Here is a 21,969-nt window from a genome sequence, read left to right as displayed (position 1 = left end):
ACAAAATTTTACCAAATCAAGTGGTCAAAATTGCAAAATATATCCACAGTGGAACTGGAACAAGACCTGTCCAGTATCAAGAGCAAAGGTAGCATCCACTGAGTATCCAGTGCTTGAAATGGAGCAAGCTTCACGGGTGTGAAACTCATTTAGGGCCCATCATCGCCAAAGTCAGTAAGATAACTCAATACCGACTCAACATCAGTACATGGTAAGGCCCAAAAAAAGGGTAGTCTCAAAGCTTGCATTCACTCGGTCGGACATGCGGGAACATTGTCCCCTTTGCACAAGCGCGCGCATAGCAACCAGCTCGAGAAAGGGGAACTGCACATATAGTACAAAATGTACATGCACACACTGGTTTTACAAGGCTATTTCCTCTTTGTGACGTCAGCCCGACCAAGAGAATGCGCATTTGTAAAATCACACAATTTGAAAAAAAAAGAAATGTAGACATTTTTTTTATTTCAACAAATTTTTTTCCAAAAATACCATTAACCAAGTCGGGAAAAAAAAAAACCACTCGTAAGCTTTGAGACAAACCTTTTATTGGCCTAATGGTAAGTCAGAAGTCGTATATGAATGCGGACCAGTTTGGACCCATGAAAGTTGATGGAGGGCCTGTACATGTAGGTTTCAAACTTGAGAACCTTAATGGCCCTTGAAGATTTTAGCTTATTTCAAGCACTGGTACATGTAGTTAAAAATAAAAATTCCCTTCCTCAAAAATAAAATAGATAACATGTATGTAAGACCAATATTATAAACTGAAAACCGGTAGTCCAAGATTGTTAATTAGGACTACATGTGTGCATATGCAGTGTATCAATTGTACCAGTTTTAATAATGTAATGAACATTGCATTATTTCCTATGTTGACACTTACAAGGTAGTATATATCGTTATGAACACGGCAGAGTGCCGAATACGCAAAATTGCTGTTCTGAGTAAACGGCGTTTGAAAATATTGGTACCATTCCATTGGTCCTTCCAAAAATTGAGAACATTCTTGAGCACTCATTTGAAATGTATGTTATAGCAGTGAATGTACACGAATTATTTACAATAATTAGATGTTCTGAAACAATCTATATCATCCCTCAAAACGGGTATTTACAGCTATTCGGCTTTATGCTGAATCCAAAATGCCTCTACCGCTGCTTTAAATAGTTGTATACGAGGTCGAATACGCATTCAACTACGTGTAAACCATAGCACGCATTCTTGATTTGGGGCTTTCGTGTAGAAATTACTGATTGTACAAAAGCTGTAGACTTTACATTTGATATATAAGTTATAAAATAGTCGTCCCTGTAATATTTAGCAAAACCCGAGAATTTTAAACCAGAAATAACAATATTGACCTATATTTTGCATACAATTTTTGGGATTTTACAAGGGCGCACTCACATTGTTAAGCCATGGCGATATCATGTGGAGAATGTTTGTACTTATATTGGTATCACTGGATAGAAGACACCTAAAGCTATCCATTGGTATCAAATATAATAGTATAGGACACTTAATATAGAAAATTCGGGGTTTTCAGCTATACAATAAGTACTACAGATCAACCTGATTTGTACAGCTAAGTATACTGATTAGTCTTTTGGTCGAATTCATTAATTGCACTCAGGCGCGATTCGTCCAAATCAAAATTTCGATATCTACGTCATGGAGTAACATTTACCATTAATTTTTGGTGGAAATAAAAGATCATCTGAAACATAATCACAAGCATACAATAACTCAATTTACTCAAAATTCTTGATTCGTCACTCTGCCGAATTCATAACGATATACAAGCATACAGACTGTACAGTGTATTTTTGTTACATTTTAAATTAATTTTATATTATATTTTATTTTAAAAGTTATTATCAAGTCATATGTTGAAATAAGTCTGAAACTTTACAGCTTGCCAGGAAGATAGGGTGTCATCCCATATAAGGAGCTATAAGGTGTTCATTTTCATACAGTGAAATTAATTTTATGTTGGTTTGTACTGTAAGGGGCTGTGCAATAATTATGAGCCGGGGGGTAAAATTTCCAAATGGCTTGCCAAAATCGCTTGCCCCCCCTCTCGGCCCGCCAAAATTCTTTGCCCCTCCCATTTGAACATGCCAATTTTTTTGGATCCCAATTTGCTAACCTTAAATGGTCTAGATGTATGTTGCGAGCCCAACGAGCAGGAAAGTTTGCATATCGTTTCCGTACTGTTTTCCTAAGCCTTTTTGGAGCGTTTTATTAAAAAGGCACCCCATGAATGTGTGCCAAAAATTGCTTGCCCCCTTCTCGGCTTGCCAAGAATTGCTTCACCCCGTTTGGGATCGCCAAATAGGCCTATTTCTTGCCCCCTCCCCAATTTTACCCTCCCCAGGGATCATAATTATTGCACAGCCCCTAACAAATTGTGAAAATTTCTATATTTGTGACACATTGTATTTCCATGAACCCCATGTACTTTCAAGTTAAACAATGTTTGAAACTACTTGAAAATATTAATAGTCAATGTATTGAGGAAGTTAATAATTAGGTAAAATCGCAAACCAGAAAATAAGCTAGAAGATATAATGATGAGTGATTGAAAGAGGTCATGCAGTTTTATTTTATGAATAAAATTGTTCATATGAAAAAAATTCCTTTAAAAAGAAGTTAAGTCTTCTTACTATCTTTATACCATTTATACCATAAAACAAATTTTGCAGACAGTGCAACTGTTCTACAATGTATGTGATTACCTGCATTACCATAAACCATCACTGTTACAATCAAATTGACCTCCTTTTTAATAGTTTTAATTTTTGTTTAAAAACTTTACCTTGTTTATTCATATTTTGTGTTGAGTAAAACTGTTAAATTGAATGAATGCAATTCTTAGGCCAATGCTAGCTTCTGTGTAAACAACAGAAACTCAACTGAAAACCAGTCACAATAGAGTGAATTTTAATTGATTTAGAATAGTGCATGCATTGGGCTATTCCATTTAATATCCACCCCCCCCCCTGTGAAAGATTTGGTTAATGTCTTCCACAGAGGGAGTATGAGTTTCAAATAGAATAGACAATCGGGTAACTTCAAATTGAAACACTCACTCCAGTTGTGGACAATATAGGTAAAGCCATAATACAGGGGGAGTATGGGTTTCAAAATGATTAACACTGATCAAATACATTTGAAAAACATTCTACCCCTGTGGTAGATATTTCCAAAATCTTCCACAGGGGGAATGTGGATTTCAACAGGAATAGCCCATTGTTGTTAGGAATCACATCCCTCAGATGTCTTATTTTGCCAATCCTTACAGCACAGTTTGCCATTTAATTCAGTAAAGAGGATTTTTATTATTAGAAGTACAAGCAGTGGGACTTAACGTTTTTGCATTACAAATATACTAAAAGGTTAAATATACATTCTAGTTCTGCATATTATTTTGTTAAAGCGTTTGACAGAGATTTCAAGTCCGTTGTGTATTTCTTGGATGATGTTTTAGATCAGCACATTGATTTCAAAGCAGCTATGTTTTTCTTGAATGTTCTATATATGCACAGATTTTGATTTTTAATTCAGCCAGGAGGCCAGGTGTATACCAAAATAGTGCTACTGAAGCGCAACATTACAGGGTGGCCTACATTATAATACTTGAATTGAGTCACTTTGATATTAAAAAGAATTCTGATAAAATGTAGAAAAGTATTTCAACTGTGGTCCTACATAGTACATGTGTATGCAGTGGTGTAGCCAACTTTTAAAACAAAATTAAAAAACAAGTAAGTTTACACATTTTTTGTCTTTTAAAATAAGAATTTGTGGTGGTACTTAAGTGCATTCCAGAATGTTAACAATATTAATGTTAAATTGCGCTATGAATTCCGAGTGCTGGTTTGAGAAACTGCCGAACTGTTTTTTACAGCGGATCATGACGTTTTGTTGTTTGTGTGACAGTGAGATCCTATCAAAGTAGGTACATCTTGCCAGGGGCTATTTTAACGTGCCTCACTGTCACGTACGTGCCGAGATAAAATATTCGTACAGTGACAATTAACAATCCGTGTAGATATGCTTTAATAGTATACAATGGTAGAGCCTTTCTTACTGCATGCTTACGGTCACATTCAGGTAAAAATGTCAATTTTTTTTTGTTGAAACGCACTCTACTTCATCAACACTTTTATCTCATTGTACGAACGTGACAGTGAGGCACGTTAAAATAGCCCCTGCATCTTGCAATAGTCGCATAACTCTTTAATACACCCACAGGCCACGGCACAGGTTGCAAGATGTACCACAAAAAAATTGATGATACCGAGGGAACAGCCCCTCCATCCATCTTGCTTTGGCTACACTTCATGTATTATACTTGTTGCCCTGATAATTTTGTGGGCTTTGTGCTTTCTAAATCTAAAGAAATACTCAATATCTCACAAGCGACACACAACGAAGACATGTACCATCATGGCGACTTCTGCCGTGAAGATATCGGGTCGATGACAATGTGCGACATCTAATTAAGAAAAATGGCCTACAAAACACAAAATACATTTTGCATGAATACAGATTAAACATTAAGTTACATATAATACTTTTTAGCATATTCTTGTTGCTTTCACCTCTGAAAAAGCCTTGGCTACACCACTGCTATATACATATATAAAATTTCACTTTATTTTGAAACAAAAAATGAGCGACTCTTTGTGATGAAATCTGTGCCAATTCCATTTTGTTTTTATTAAATGTTGTATGTTGTATTATTTTTCACACACATGGTATCATGTGTATATATATTGTAACTTTGTTGGTGCTTTATCTTTAATAACCTATGCTAACAATATAGTATTTTTGTATCAGTTTATCCAGCAAGGTGGTAGCAGTGGTCATTTAATTTTGTTTTTGTTGTATACAATGCTAGGTGCATGTATATCACAATAAGGGACAGATCTATATGTAATATGCCAGTGTTGAAGGGAGAAATTCAAAAATTTGTGGACAAGAAATTTTGTTTCCACTATGTGTTTGCTTCAAGAGTGACTTCGTGTTTTCACTGCCCCTCATCTCTCCCTTTTATACCCCAGGAATGTTACTTCCCTTTTCCTGGAAAAGAAAACAAAGAATTTTTGTTACCCAGTTTGTTCTCCCTGGTGTAATTATTGATCAAATATCTTTAAAACCAGCCCTCGAATTAAGGATCTGAAGGGGCATGGCAACTTTTTTAGGGCAAGTTGAAAATAGCTTTGCTCCAAAGCCGACCTATTTTCCACCCAATAGAAGAAAAACTGAAAAACCATGCCATATCCCCTCTGACACACTAGTAAAGACTGGCGCGTCGGTTAGTGGACTTTCGCGGTTTGTGGGGTGGGGTCATCAGTGGTCTTTCCTGCAGTGTGGCCCTGTTGTGATGTTGGTGAGCCACTGGCTCGCTTCGCTTGTGTGCCTTTGTTGCCTTCTGTTACTTCTGAGCACAGATGTGTTGGTGACTAAATGTCGTTTTGCCTTAGCATGCTTAGTAATGGTAGTGATATCATGTTTTACTATACATTTTCTTTACTAGTCACTTGCTTATTTTACTCGTGGATCACTGGATCTTCTTAAAGGGTACACCGAGGGCTCTGACCAAGAGCTAGTTGAAAATTGCCTTGGATTTTCACTGAAAAGGCAGGGCAGCTTGGCAGTTTGTAATATTTCAAGAGGGCATCATGGCAACTGTTGAAAATTTGAGAAGGGCACCAAGGCAATATCTCAAAATTGAAGAAAACACACACAAACATAGATAGATTATTTTATAATGAAAGGCCAGGGCTGGGGCACCGACGGCAACTTCATTAGAGGGCACGGCAAGTGACTGCCTTGGGTAAAGGACATATTTTGAGGGCATTACGGTAGGGGGCACCCACGGCAAAATGCCATGGGTGCCGTGGGTTAATTCGAGGGCTGTTTAAAACATTACAAACATGTTTTGGTCTCAGGCTAAAATTTAAAAAATGCTATGTCTCAAAGCGCCTGCATGTATTCGTTTTTCTTGTTTTTGCAGTAAAATCATGATATTCTGGGAAATGTTTTGAAGAAAATTTACTTGATTTGATTATAGGTATGCTTTGAACACACACATGACATCTTAATTCAAAATTAGTTTTAAAAAAATAAATTAAAAAATAATTATAAAAAAAACCCACATTCATTGAAACTACCAAGGGCATTCAGACATAGTGTATTTTAATATTTTAGCCGTAACATTTTAATGACATATAAATGTCAGTTACAAAACATTTTATATAAAAAAATACTACAACAACATTTTAAAATGTTATTGCAAAATATTTTTTTGGCAGGTAGTTTTGTAAACTCTTAATAATTTGGTAGAATGTTTTGTAACAAAAAATGTTATTAAAAAAATGCTTTATACCTTTATATCACCCAACATTTAAATGTTATCTGTAAAATGTTTTATGTTTGCTGGAGAGACCCACAAGTAACTTTATCTCTCTTTGTATAATTTGTATTGTTTGAACTGGGACTGAAACAGGGAACAATAGTATGTATTGCTAGCACAAGAAGTAATAACCATATACTACACTAAGCCAAAAAAGAAACTTATAATTTTTCACAAGGTCATATCTTAAAATCCTGTCTATCAAAATTAACTAAAATTACACACAGGATTGCCTCAATACTCTACTCAAAACACATGTCAGCAACCAATCAGTTGGCCAACTGACACAACCGCAAAATGCACTGATATGGAACAACTTCCTGGACCACATTCACAGCCCTATTGGCACCCAGCAAAAGAAATCTGTGAGAGTGATCTGTGAGAGGTCACAGCCAACAATTTTAACAACATTAAGTTAAATTAAGAGTCAAAACAAACTTACCAGGATCATCATGTCACATGTCCAAACAAATAATGAAGTCCTTTAGTAACGGGAAGCATGGGGCAATCTTCCCCAGGATATCATCAGGAACTTGGTTGGAAGCATGAGAAGCAGGTGCACAGCATGCATGCAAGCGCACAGTGGACATACCCGTTACTAAAGGACTTCATTATTTGCTTGGACATGTGACATAATGATCCTGGTAAGTTTGTGACCTGTGATTCAAGATGCTGTTCTCACAGATTTCGTTTGCTTGGTGCCAATAGGGCTGTGAATGTGGTCCAGGAAGCTGTTCCATATCACTACATTTTGCTATTGTGTCAGTTGGTCAACTGCTTGGTTATTGACATGTGTTTAGAGTGGAGTATTGAGGCAATCATGTGTGTCATTTTGGTCAATTTTGATGGACAGGATTTTAAGATACAACCTTGTGAAAAATTATAAGTTTCTTTTCTGGCTTAGTGTAGTACATTTACTTAATGTTAAAATATTTCTGAAGGGATTCTGAGAAGTGAAGTATGTTGGTATTAATGGCAAACATTTTGACAAACATACATTTTATTGAACTTCTTACTATTTCTGTATTCATCTGAAAAACAATATTTTTTAAAATTCATTTCTATATATAAGGGTATAAGGTAAAATTAAAAAAATTCAATATATATTATTTGCCTTTGCACAGATCCACCATCTTGCTACCAAAACGAGGTTCTGCCTGCAAACGCATCTGCAGAATGCGTTTGAGAGGTGTAGCATGCACTTTGTGGTAGAACCTCCTTTTGAGATCGGCAAATATTTGACAAGATCTTATTGTACCTAACCATGCTGCATATGTGATGCGATCAAGCAAAATCAGTCGGAACTCGAAAATATTAAATTTTCAGTTTCTTATAGGATAGTGAAAAGCATTTACAAAGCTGCATTTTGGAGAAAACCCCATTGAAATTGAACAACCAGTTCCAATGATACGAGCAATTAAAGAGTTTCGGAAACAAAAGGAAATATTGCCTTTGTTTGGCTATATCTCAAAATCAATATTTCCGAGTTCCGACTGATTTTGCTTGATCGCATCACATATGAGTATCATGCAGGTTTTATAAGTGCATCAGCTTGAAAAATGTGATACATTCCAGCAAAATATACCTTGGGGGATTGGATAGCAACATTTGCACTGGTTTTTGTTATGGGACATGAGAGCATACTAATTTCATGGCAAATTATTAAATATTGATATTTATATATTTATTTTAAATTTTACATGTATACAAAAAATGTATATTTAACAGTCCTCGAAGCAAAACTTCATAAATCTGATGATATGTACTTAAAGTGTAAAGACGCATACGCTTTCAACGATGTAAATTTATTGTTTTGTTTTGGAGTTAAAGTTCAGTGTTCAGCTATTTATCTGATGATCGCCGTTTTAGGCGTGAAGCTCCGAGTAATAAATCATGCTGTTATAACATAATTACGCTGTTTTATGTATTTTAAAGTGTACATGAATGTAGCTTGGAGGAAAAGCCATCCATAATTTCAAAATTTTGACCATCCTTATTGAAGATACATTTTTTTCCCCAAAAGACCTTAAATTTTTAATTAATTTTTTAGGTATTTTGGGGAAAATGTTTTATATCTTCAATACGAAAAGGCCAAAAGTTTCAAATGATGGACAGCTTTTCCTCCCAGTTACATACACTTTAAGTTCATATCATTAGATTTATGAAGATTACTTGAGGATGTTAAATGTCAAAAATATCAATTACAATAAATATCAAAATTATTTGATATTTGAAGGGCATTCCTCGCATTCGGAATGCTATTTGGCGTGTCTAATGTGCTCTCATGTCCCACAAAAAATACTGTGCAAATGTTGCAATCTGAAAAGAAACAAGGTTTAATTTTTCAAACTTTGAATAATTTAGCTACATGTAGGCCTACTATTCAATTTTCTTTCTTTTTGTATATTTTGCTGGAATAGGTCACATAATTATGTTTTTATAACCAGAACAACATGTTTACCAAATCTTTCCTGAAAGGGTAACAATAATGTCAATAATGTAAATAAAAAAGATTTTCTAACTCCAGTTGAGATCACAGTTGTGTCTGCTTATTTGTGTCTTCAAACAGTATCAATGATTTTGTTAATGAAATGCTTAGTATGTATGCGTAGGTGATTTATAAAACTCTTTCTCCCTGGTGGTGACATTCCCTGGTGGTGACATTCCCTGGTGGTAACATTTCCCTATGGCAACATTCCCTGGTGGTAACATTCCATAATGGTGACGTTCCCTAGTAGAGACATTTCCTGGTGGTGACATTTTTATAACCCCCCTTAAATAATGCCCATTATTCAGAAACGGGCGATTATTACAAATCTGTAAAATGCGTTGGAAGCGGAATTTATTTTTGCGCATTTTGACACCTCATTTGTAGCAATTGTCTAAATATTGACGTCACAGTGTACAATGAAATCAATGTAACCCAAGTTACCCAAGATTTGAAAGTTGCAGTAAATTTAAATCTGAGCGTTTTTGTATTGTTGTAATTGCAACTTTCAAATCTGGACCTCACTACATTAAATTGCCTGGTGTTAGTATTGTTTTCTGGGCTATCATATCAAATGATCGGTTAAAATACGCAGAAATAAATTCTGCTTCCAACGCATTTTACAGATTTGTAATACAATCGCCCTGTTTTTGAATAAATGGCCATTATTTAAGGGGGGTTAGTTACTTTTTTTGAGATGTTTATTAAACCAGGATATATAAACCACTTAGTTGTAGCTATTTCAAGCTTAATTCCAGAGAGAAATATGTACCTGGTTAGGAAATCAGTGTTCACCAGACTAGAAATTGTTAGAATTACATAAATATTGTAAACATCTTGTGTGCAAACTGGTAACAGTATATTGGACCATATTATGCATTTTAAACACCTTGCCATGATTGCCATTTCATAATCAAATGGCAAAGGTTTTTATGTTATGGATGACGGGTCCACGGAGAGACCCTTCTTTTTATAATGTCACTTACTGTGATCCCTTTGCAATTGAAATAAATAATATTTATTCATACACTCTTGAATAGCGAAACCAATTGGAGCAAATGTTAGAAACTGAACCATGCATTAATTGTGAATAATATTAAATACATGCGCAATGCTTTTGGAAAAAAGTTAATTTTTCTTGTGGGTTGATGCATTTATATTTGCTTGTATTTTCCAACATAGCGACAATTTTGTTATAAAAATAGCAAAAATCATGGGATTTCTTTCTTGTGTAGGCCTATGAAATAGGTTAATAAAATGTGTATCTCTTGTAGCTCCAGAACAAAATAATGTACTTATACTGAGATGTTGATGCGTCTAATGTGGGGCTTGTGCATTAGATGCACCATCGTCTCCGTACGCATGCATTATTTTGTACAATTTCACAAGTGATACACATTTATTAACCTATAAATAAAATATAATATATTTTAAATAAATAAAATATTATATGTGTAATAATTTAAAAAAACCAAAATACACTAAAATATATTTAAAAAAAAGCAAAAGTCATATCAGCGGGCTTTATATTAACAATTATTAAAATTCTAGTTGTGATACATATCCATTTAAAATATTAATGAATACTCTAATTATTATTTGATATGTCAAAGTAATAGTATTCAGAACAGATGGTATATGAATTGCTTAGATTAAGGGATCTGGAATGAGCGTTTTGAGCATTTCGACAGTATTTTTTTGTGGGACATGAGAGCACATCAGACATATCGAATTGCATTCTGAATACGAAGAATGTCTTTCTGATATCAAATAATTTTCATTTTTTGAAAATCATGATATAATACAAATTTTATGACAAATTATTAAAATTTGATATTTTCCACATTTTTTGATATATAACAGTCCTCGAAGTATATTTTATAAATCTAATGACATATTTTTAAAGTGCATGTAGCTGGGAGGAAAAGCCGATGATCAATTGAAAATTTTGACCTTTCATATTGAAGATATATGGATTTTTTTCCCCAAAAGACCTATTTTTTTTTGGTGTTTTGGGAAAAAAAATCCATACCTTTAATACGAAAGGTCGAAATTTTCAATTGATCATCGGCTTTTCATCCCAACTACATACACCTTAAGTATAAATCATCAGATTTATAAAGTTTACTTCGAGTACTGTTAAATATCAAAAATATCAATTTTCAATCATTTGCCATAAAATGTGTATTACATTGCGAATCTCAAAAAATCAAAATTAATTGACATTCTTCGTATTCAGAATGCAATTCGATATGTCTGATGTGCTCTTATGTCCCACAATAAATACTGTCCAAACGTTCATACCCCACCCCTTAATAAATGCAATAAAAGTTTAAATATGTGTCTGCATTATTAAACTGGGTTGCAGTACAATATACTGCTGATGATATTAGACCATGATATTTTATTCCAAGGTGTCATTACTAGCTATTACTGGTTAATGGTTTGTTTTCAGGGATATTAAATTTTGCCGCATCTTTTATATTATTTTATAATAAGAGCATGTTAAAGGGGCATTTCGTGATCCACAGCCTCATCCCCCACTTTTCCAAAAAAAAAGTTGAGATTTTTACACCACTGGATACCTCTGGCTACATAATGTTTATGTACCAAATATTTCTTGCAGATTAATTCGTTTAGCAAAAATATCGGCAAATTTGAATTTCGTTGTCTATGGAGCAGTGTAATACACATAATCATGCATAACTCACAAACGCAAAATCGGAATCAACTGAAATTTTGAAAATAAGCTTTTTTCGTGGATATTTACTGAAAAATGTCATCAAAAGAGGATGCTAGGATCACGAAATACTCTAGCAAAATTTTCAAGGGGGTGCAAATTATCCTGCTGACCAGTTGCCAAATTTTTTAAATTTTTTTTAAGGAGGGAATTAAAAAGGATAAAAAAGTCATTTAAAATTTGATATATGAGGGTCATTCAAGATGGTAAAAAAGGATCTAAATTTGACTTTTCAATTTTTAAAACAAACAAAAGATTTTTATCGATTTGGAAGTTTAGGGTAAGTGGTTGTGGCTGGCCAATAAAAATCAAATTTAGCGCTTTTCTCAAAAATTGCTCATTTTGGTAGACAGTCTATAATATCGAATTGATTAATTTGAATTAAACAATTCATTAAGTGGCCATGGGCAGCACCATTAGACATGTTACAAGACTACCAAGTGACAGGTGATCAAACACACAAAAGAATAGGCACTTTTTTGATAATTTTCATCAAGGTTACTCAAAACTTGCCTAGCTAATTTATTATACAGCAGGGGTCTCTGCCTTTTTAATATTTTATGAAAAACTTAATTTAAAAAATATTAACCGATGGAAATAAAAATCCATCAACGGATAGTCTTGTTATATGCTCTCACAAACTTTGAAAAAAATCTGAAAAATCCAAAAAATTGGCCAAGGTTACTGCCATCCCATTCAAAAGCACAGGTAGACCACCTACAGCTTTGAGGTCAACTTTCTAGACTTCCTGTCTACTGCCAGTAATGGCTACTACCCAGTGCTAACATCAATGAATTGTTTAATTCGAATTAATCAATACGATATTATAGACTGGTAGAAATGAGCCATTTTTGTACAAATATTTCCTTTGAGTAATAATTTGAACAGAATTGAACAGGTCGTAACAATGGTGTTCAGGCATTATTAAGACTGAATCCATATGACACGATCAAGGGAAAAATTGATAAAAAAATCACAGAACTTTGTAACCAAAAGTCCAATTTTAATGTATTTGGAACATATTTTAAGCATTTTTAAAGCATGAATAAATTTATCAATGAAAAACCAGCCTCATTTCTCATGATCATTATCATGGGCAAACAATTTAGAAAACTAATTCCTGGAATAAATTATCTGAAATTTTGGAAGCATGAGGAATATGGTACATATTGTGACATAATCACTCCTGTATAACACAATCACTTCCAGTCAGGCCCATACGCAGGGGGGGGGGGGGCAGTGGGGTACATCGCACCCCCCCAATTTGCCAAAGTGTACAAAAAGTCCCAACATTTCAGAATTTGCGAGCTTGGCGAGCAACAATCAGGTTTTTTACGTTTTTTTTGTCAAAAAATGTCCAAAGTTTGGAAAAAAAGTCCACTTGCCCCCCCCCTTGGGAAAAAGGTCCACTTTTTCAAAATCAGCACCCCCCAAACAAAATCCTGCGTATGGGCCTGCTTCCAGTGCTCCATTTAGCATGTTTATGCAAGCATCAATTTGAAGTTTGAACCTACCCACCTCAAAAAAGGGTAAAGGTAAAGGAGACGATCCTGTATAAACAGTGATCGGAGTGCCCATCTCTCTTTCATTGGCGATTGGGCCAGGCTCCTCCATGTAATGTTGCTATAGGGGGATCGCTACACCTCTACAGCGAGTCTGTTACCTTCCCAGCATTTAAGAATGCCGGTACCCATTTAAACACCTGGGTGGAGAGGAGTAATCGAGATAAAGTGCCTTACTCAAGGGCACAACACGATGGCGTCGCCGGGGCTCGAACCCGCAACCTTCCGATTATGAGTCAGTGCTTGTTCCGCTAGGCCCACCTCAAGCCTCAACATATTATCGTTGTTGATTCGATGCTGATGATGACCTCAATCATCAGCATCAAATTGATGTCGATATTATGCCGAGCCTTGAGGTGGGTAAGTTCAAGCTTCAAATTGATGCTTGCATTAGTGTTTCAGAAATTTAAAGGGGCTCTGGGAGATTTTGCAACAAAAAATGCTAATACATTGCCTTATATTGATAGATTGAATACTCAAAGAGGGCCACCAAGCAGTAATTTAGAGACAAAAATCTGTACTAATTATTGTAAGCTTATCTGCTATAGAACTGTGTTGTGGAATAAAGTTTAAAAATCATTAAATTTTACACGAAAGATGCTGAAATAAGCTTAACTATTTCAAATGCTGATTAGTAGTTCGACAAATATTGTTAAAAACTGGGTTTGACCAATATTTGAGGTGAAATGGTTGTGAAATTTCACAATGCTCCTTTAAGTTTCACAAATTCCTTTTCACTTACAAATTCATTTGTGAAAAAGAAATTTGAATAGCAGCAGTCGTAGATTCTTGAAAGCAATTCCAGATTAAATTCTACATACCTATGAGGGAAGTTGCTACTATAGTATTCAAGAATAATACCACATCATATGAAACATTATAGCTTCACCAAAAGTCTTATGAGCCTCACAAATTGTGACTTAGCACACTGAATAACATTTGAAACCAAGGGAATTCAAGAGTATAAAGGTTGGACCATTATGCTTAAACACGCACGTAGACAGAACATTTGCGTGGTTCATAGATACGTGCTTGATACAAGCAGATATGTACTTGATATGAGAAGGAGAAAGCAATTATCAAGTTATCAGTCAGAGTAGAATTGATTCCGCATTGAGTTTCAAGGCGTGGTAAATAACAACAGACGTGTATGGAGATGACAAAAACAGGTGGACTGAAAGGGCCTGACTTTAATTATAATAGGATAAAATTGGTGCGCTTTTGGGCAAAATATGGGAAATTTTCTGAATGCTTTATTTTTATGAGGGGAGGGGACATTCCAAGGAGGGATTTATTTTGGGGGTGCGGCAGGCTTTTCCTATAAAGATAGCTGATTTTAACATTTTTACAAAATAAAGTTAACCTTTTGTGAATTTTTCCTTCTAAAAAGGGATGATTTTCAATGTCTTTACAGATTTTTTTATTCAGATTGTCATTGTGTGGCTGGGTGCATCATGCACACTGGAAGAGCCAATGGAGGCAATGAATTAATATATGTGTTACCTAAACATTTATAGCAATTATATTCTGAAGGTGTATTTAGAATAAGATCATGTAGAAGCTGAGCACATGTTTAAAAGCTTACTGCTTGTGTATTGAAGCTAAACATTCATTATTAAAGAATGCCACCTCGAAGTGTTAAGGTTTCTAAACACCTATGCTCTTTAAAAGATCTAAAGTCCGTATGCCTTCTTCGAGGCAGTAAAGTAAAATCAAATTTTGCAATTTTGTAAAAAATTGTTCATTTTTCATTAATCTGCTATACTATACACTTGGATTCCTTGTGTCATTTCTTTTCTGAAAATGTATACTTTTATTATACTTATCATATTACATTTAGAGACAATGAATTACTGACTCGAGGAAAGCATACAGAGTATGGTCAAATTTGACTTGATTCCTAGTTAAATAAGATATCACTAGATTTCTAATTAAATTTTTAACCAGTACATGTAATCACACTACCCATGGTCGCCATATAAATTAATAATTTACATTTAATTCCATATTACAGACTGATGAATAGGACCATATCAATTAGATCTCAATAGCAGCTTTTTCCATTATGCAATGAAAATATATCTGTAAATGGCTGTCCAAAGTGGGCGGTTTTGAAAAGCAATATTTTTGTTTTCACAATGCTCAGGTTTTCGATTCTTCACCTTTAAAAAAACCTGTCATTATAATTAAACAATAAGAAATTGGTATTGAAATTTCCAATATCTAACACTAACCCGTGCAAAATGAGTAATAATAAAAAATATCTTTAATATTTATCATAATTTGATAAATCTACGTCATTTAATCAAAAACTCCTCCCTGGAGAGAGTTCATCTTGCGTCTTTCCATGCCTCGTTGCTACAATCCTTTTATTAAAACTACCATGAAGTGACAAGTTAAGTGAAAATTGCCAACTCTGTTATCGTCATTGTGCTATTCCATTTGAAATCCACACACCCTGTGGAAGATTTCACATAGTCAGAAATTGCTATCTACTGAAGATAGCAATACGGTGTAGTACATGATCAAGTTTTAGGAATGAGGAATGGAAAGACGCAAGATGAACTCTCTCCAGGGAAGAGTCTTGATTAAATGACATAGATTTATCAAATTATGATCAATATTAATCAGTTCCAGTTGCATCTTTTGGTCAATCCAGCTGGAAGTCTTTGCTAGTTTTATGTGAAAACTCCAGCTGAAATTTATCAAATCCAGTTGAATTTTGCACAATTTGGTAAAACAATTCACAATTTTGTTTGCAATTCCAAAATCTTCTACACCTTTTCTACTTTTTAACTCTCTTCACGCGGGTGTTGACTGCAGACGACAAGTTTCAACATTTTTTTTTAATTTCAAAAATTTCAGAAATGTAAATTGTCATGACCATATTTGGAATCAGTATGAAAAATGCATTAAAATGAGTACAAACAAGCCTAGTATTGATTCAGTAGTTCTTTAGATAGCTCTTGATAATTTGAGAAAATATTTCAAAATTTCCATTGAAGCGCATGGCTAGCACGCAGAGCATTTAAAAGGATGAAAATGGTTGGATCTTGAATAATTTAAACTGACTGAATTTGGTTGAAATTCAAAAATTTCCACAGCGGGGGTATGGTTTTAAACTGGAACAGCCCATTCTCTTCAGTTGGTGACGGCTCCGGATACAGCTACCCATCCTGATGGAGTGAACATTCTTGAAAATGTCACGTACAGTCAACAGTGGTGGCGGTGGTTGGGGGATACAAAATACTTAGAATTCAGAATTTTGATTTGGCATTTAAAGCCATAATGTACGATCTTATAATATGAAATTGGTTCATTTTTTTCAAACCTAATTTTTTGGCATATTGTAATATTTACACATGTCCCAACTTGCACCTAAATGGAATCAGCCAAATTTGTTGTGTTTGTCAGTTCAACAAAGTAATTTTGTCATAATTCTGATCTAAAGAAGGGGTACCTTTCCAAAAATGTCTCTCAAAATATAGAAAAAGCCTAATTTTGTGTTGTTTTTTTAGCAAAATGTGTGAAAATTGGCAAATTCTGAACAGAAATCATTTTCAATATGTTCAAAGTCCCAAACGTAAGTATATTTTGGGTCTCCTTTTTGTCAAATTTGATTTATTTTCGTGGTCAGTTTCAGAATCGAATTCACATGTCCATACTCAGCGTGTCAATAACATTGTTGATGTGACCAGATGTGAGGGACAAAAAATATGAAAAATCCCATGCATGACATAGGCGAAACATAATCAACATTAACATTCCCTTCCTCCCTAAAGAAGTTTCATTCATGATGTCATCCATCTTTTGATTTGTTCCCTAAGAAAATGCTCCTTTAACCTGTTCCTCTTCCCCATTTCATTTCAGTGTTACTTTATATAGACGAATCCAACAAGCCAAGTCATGGTCAGGACTTGGTCGGCCATCTTTGGGTCCCGGCAACACCAAAAAGCCGCTTAAAAATCAATGTTAGATTCTTTTGTGTTGTAAACTGTCATCATTCTTTTGTCTACGTGTGACACGGGTGATAGAATGCAGTTTAAAATACCCTCCAAGGCCGCATTATTTCACATTTTAGGTGAGATTGAGCCGACGGGGACCCAACTTTGGCAGCCATTGAGGTATAGGAATGTGTGAAATTGGATTTGTCTATATCTTTAACAGTCCGGTCCGACTACCTGATCAGGAAGCACTGCCGAATCAGGCAGTATGTTGCCGAGTCAGGCAGTATGGTATCCCACACTGCAATGCTCTATTTCAAATAGAGCATCTTTTAATATACCGTTATTTCTTGGTTTAGAGTAAAGAAGTAGGTAAAATATATAAAATTATCAATGAATGTACAATTAGTAGTAATTTTTCATCAATTTTAGTTAAAATAAAGTTAATTTGCATATTTAAATCAAATTTTTAAAAAAACGTTAGAAATTGTTTTGTTATTTAAATTATATTTCTCAATTTTTTTTCGCCCGGTGAAAAATTGTCAACTTACATGTAGCTCATGTGTGTCAAAGTAAAATTTCCCGATCTTTTATAAAATCACCATGAACAATTTAGTCCTTAGTCTGTCGAATTCGGAAGGGTTACCAAAGCCTGTGTTGCCTAACTCGGCAACATACTGCCTGATTCGGCAGTACTTCCTGATCAGGCAGTCGGACCGGACTGTTTAACAGAGAAGCATGCAATGGCATACATGAACTGAAAAATCAATGTTAATTTCCCCATTTCGTTTCAAGTGAGACATGGATCTTTCTGTTTATAGTACTAGAAAGACATCAAAAAAACCATTTGTGACATGATCAAATAGGAATGAGTCACATGTCGACCCTGGTCAAAAATGGGTTTTACATGTTTCTAAAGAGGACATTTAGAGCTTTCTGATACTGAAAACCCCATGTTGATATGACTTTTCTTTGCAAAGTTACATCAATTTATCAATCGCTGAAAACAAAAAGAATTTTAACACTTATTTTGCCAATATCTCAAAATCAATATTAGCAACATCCGACTCATTTCCCTTGCTCATGTCACATTTTATCATCCTAAACATACCAAAAGTGAAACTTTATCTCTCAGCACAGAAACACAAAAACATCGCCCCTTTAATCAGTTCATTCCATCATCTCAACAGTGCAAAACATAACTATCAGATGTCTTTTGACTCCAAATACCTTGTAATTTTCTCCCTACTTCAGCTTCAAGTTTCTTCATTCCTGATTGCAATATTGATTTGCAGCATATGAGTTTGACATTACAGATGAGAAATCCATTTCTTTTGTCACTATATTTGATTATCTTGGTTCATTTTTGGGTGACAGTTCATCAGTCCATGGTATTACCTGACTGTTCATCAATCCATGCCATTACATGCAGACTATTCATCAATCCATATAGTAGTACATGACTGTTCATCAATCCACAGCATTCATTTCATTCATTCATTTCATTCGGCTGCGAAATAGGCGACTACAAAGTTTCTCCATGTACTACAATTTGAAGCCAGGGTGGATTGGCATCTGGCAGTAGAAAATTGATGAAGTCCCCCAACAGTTTTTGCACATAAGACAAAGAGGATGTTCTTTGCCTTCCAGGTCTTCTTTTACCATGATGGGGTGTAGAGAGCATATCTTCTGCATACATACATACATACATATACAATTTATACCGCGCATATTATCTAATTAAAGGTCAAAGCGCCATTACAAACTACAGCCAAGGCTGGAATAGAAACAAACAAAAAATACATAAGGAAATAATTACAAATTACAATTACATAAAAAGATGTGTTTTTAAAAGTTTTTTTAATACAGTAAGGGAAACAGCTTCTCTGATGGAGAGAGGAAGCATGTTCCATAGCCGGGTCCAATAACAGAAAAGGCTCTGTCACCTGTTGAACGATGGGTTTTGGGAATGTGGAGCCTAGTATGATCAACGGATGAACGGAGGTAATGATGTGAAATGCTTTGACTGTTGTATAAAGTAATATCGGAGGAGAGGTATGTTGGTAGTGAGCCATTCAAAGATTGATACATATACACAAGCAACTTAAAATTAACACGTTGGCGGACAGGTAGCCAATGAAGCCGCATGGTTCATCTTCCTGCATCCTCAAGATTTTGAAGATATGTCCCGGGGATCGTATAGTTGTTGTGATTTAACAGAGTTGATAAGAGGCACTGTGTTAGTGATGGTATAGATTCTTTCATTACTGACATGTAACATGATGTACCAAAAGCATTGCCTGTTGTTGATTTTGTAAATCTGAAGTTTTACAAAGTGTCACAAAATATGGACCAGTTTAACATTATGATTTTTCAATTTAAGTTCAGGTCCAAATTGAAAAGATCCCATTGATTTGGAGATCGGCTTACATAGGTAAGTCATCAAGGATGAGCCTGGCCTAATGGTTAGGGTTCTTGCCTTTTGTGCATGAGGTCCCAGGTTCTGGTGATGGCGATTTGCTGGGATTTTGACTTTGGAAAAAATGTCTGAAATTAATTGGCAACCTTTGTAGATTAAATTCCGCTTTCCCAACGGTTCATTTAGAATTGGGTAAATAAATCATGAGAGTAATCCGTCCTTCTAAGGGGATCCCAGAAAACACAAACACGTTTTTAAAACGTTTTAAATAAGTTATATTTTGGGTTTTGGTTTAGGTAAAAACGTTTTAATAACATTAAAATGTCGGGTTATATAAAGGTCATGAAATCATTTTAAAATGTTTTGTATGAAAACACACTACAACAATATTTTTAAAATGTTTTCGAACTGTCATTGTAAACTATTTTTGCAAAAATTTTTGGCCAAATATTTTGTCAACACTTAAATAATATTATGTTAAAATATTTGCACCCAGCAAACACAGAAATGTTCAAAAATGTTTTTTACAAAACGTTTTAATAACATTTAAATGTCGTCGGGTTATATAAAGGTTGTGAAAACATTTTAAAAACGTTATTGTAAATATTTTGGGCAAACATTTTTTGCAAAATATTTTTTCAGCCCCAAAATAACATTCTGTTTAGAATGATTTGTACCAAGTTTTCAAAAATGTTTTTAGAATGTTATTAAGGGGGTACTACACCCCTGTGGTAAATTTGTGACTATTTTTGCATTTTTCTCAAAAAATAGTAACACACTGGTAACAAAGGTTATGTATATTATTGGGGCAAGGAATCCAATTACTACACTGAAATGTCAGTGACTCAAGACAAGCGGTTCAGTATATATGATAGGAAACGAGGTACATCCTAGCGGTACCTTATTTCTTATCATAAATAACAAACCGCTTGACTTGGGTCACTGAAATTTCAGTGTAGTAATTGGATTCCTTGCCCCAATAATATACATAACTTTTGTTACCAACCTGTGTTATTAGTTTTTGAGAAAAATGCAAAAATAGACACAAATTTATCGAGGGGTGTAGTACCCCCTTAAAACGTTTTTATACCCTTTATATAAACCGACATTTAAATGATTTCTGTAAAACATTTGTGTTTGCTGTGCAGTAAATTACCAACAAATGTTATTTAATGTTATGAAAATGTTTTATACCATTAATGTAGCCTTTATATAACCCGACATTTAAACGTTTTCTGACAACCTTTTATAACCTTTTGCGAATGATGTCGAAAACGTTTTGTGTTTGCTGGGATGTTAAGCCATCGGTCCTGTGTGCAGAGAGCCATACCTCAAGTTCATGCATCTCACAGCCAGTTTCGAAAAGAGTAGGGTGTTAACCCCTGAATGCTCCCATCCCGTCCCGGTGTTCAAATGAAAACCAATGAAAATAAGTTTCAATAGAGGCTTTCTTGGGTTATCCAGGTTGTCAAAACCCAAACAAATTTTAAAAAATCTGATAGGGAGAATCAGTGATGTAATCAGGATTCCCTTGCTCCTCCTCCAAATGAGAAGACTGTTTGTACATGCCTTAATGGATAATGGTTATTTTGACCCCCATTTGGCTCCCCCTTATCAAAAAGATGTACCCCCGGCTGCCCCTCAATGCTCCTTCATGCCCCCGGGACACTACATCACCATGCGGAGTCATGGATTAGGATTACAAGTTAGGTAAATGTCACCCAATTTCTTGTTGCAATAACACATATCCAATAACACATATTCAAGTGTCACATGACCAGCCCAGCGAGTCAGTTGCCTGATGAAGTCTGATCAGATAAGAGTATCAGATACAATGTAGCAAGATGTAAAAGTAAGTTCCAGTAAAAGATTTAATCCAAAACTTTGTAACACATATCCACATTATCATACTTTTCATATTTTGTCATATTTTGGGTTTTGGTTTAGATAAAAACAGTTTAATAACATTAAAATGTCGGGTTATATAAAAGTCATGGAAACGTTTTAAAACAATGTTTTGTATGAAAACACACTACAACAATGTTTAAAAATGTTTTCAAAATGTTACTGTAAAATATTTTTTTGCAAACATTTTTTGCCAAATAGTTAAATAATATTATGTTAGAATATTAGCATAATGTTATCAACAAATATTTTTGAATGTTATGAAAACGTTTTATACCCTTATGTCCTTTATATAACCAGACATTTAAACGTTTTCTGTCAACCTTTTCTAACCTTTTGCGAATGATGTCGAAAACGGAATGGTTTGTGTTTGCTGGGTTGTTCTCAAAATTACAAAAAATGACTTGGGCAATTAGAGTTGCAAGGGTGACGATATTTTATGTCCACTCAAAAGTCTGTAGCGGCCTTTAGTAAGAATGCTAGC

This window comes from Amphiura filiformis, chromosome 4 (assembly GCF_039555335.1).
Source record: "Amphiura filiformis chromosome 4, Afil_fr2py, whole genome shotgun sequence".
Lineage (NCBI taxonomy): Eukaryota > Metazoa > Echinodermata > Ophiuroidea > Amphilepidida > Amphiuridae > Amphiura > Amphiura filiformis.
This window is presented reverse-complemented; position numbering follows the sequence as displayed.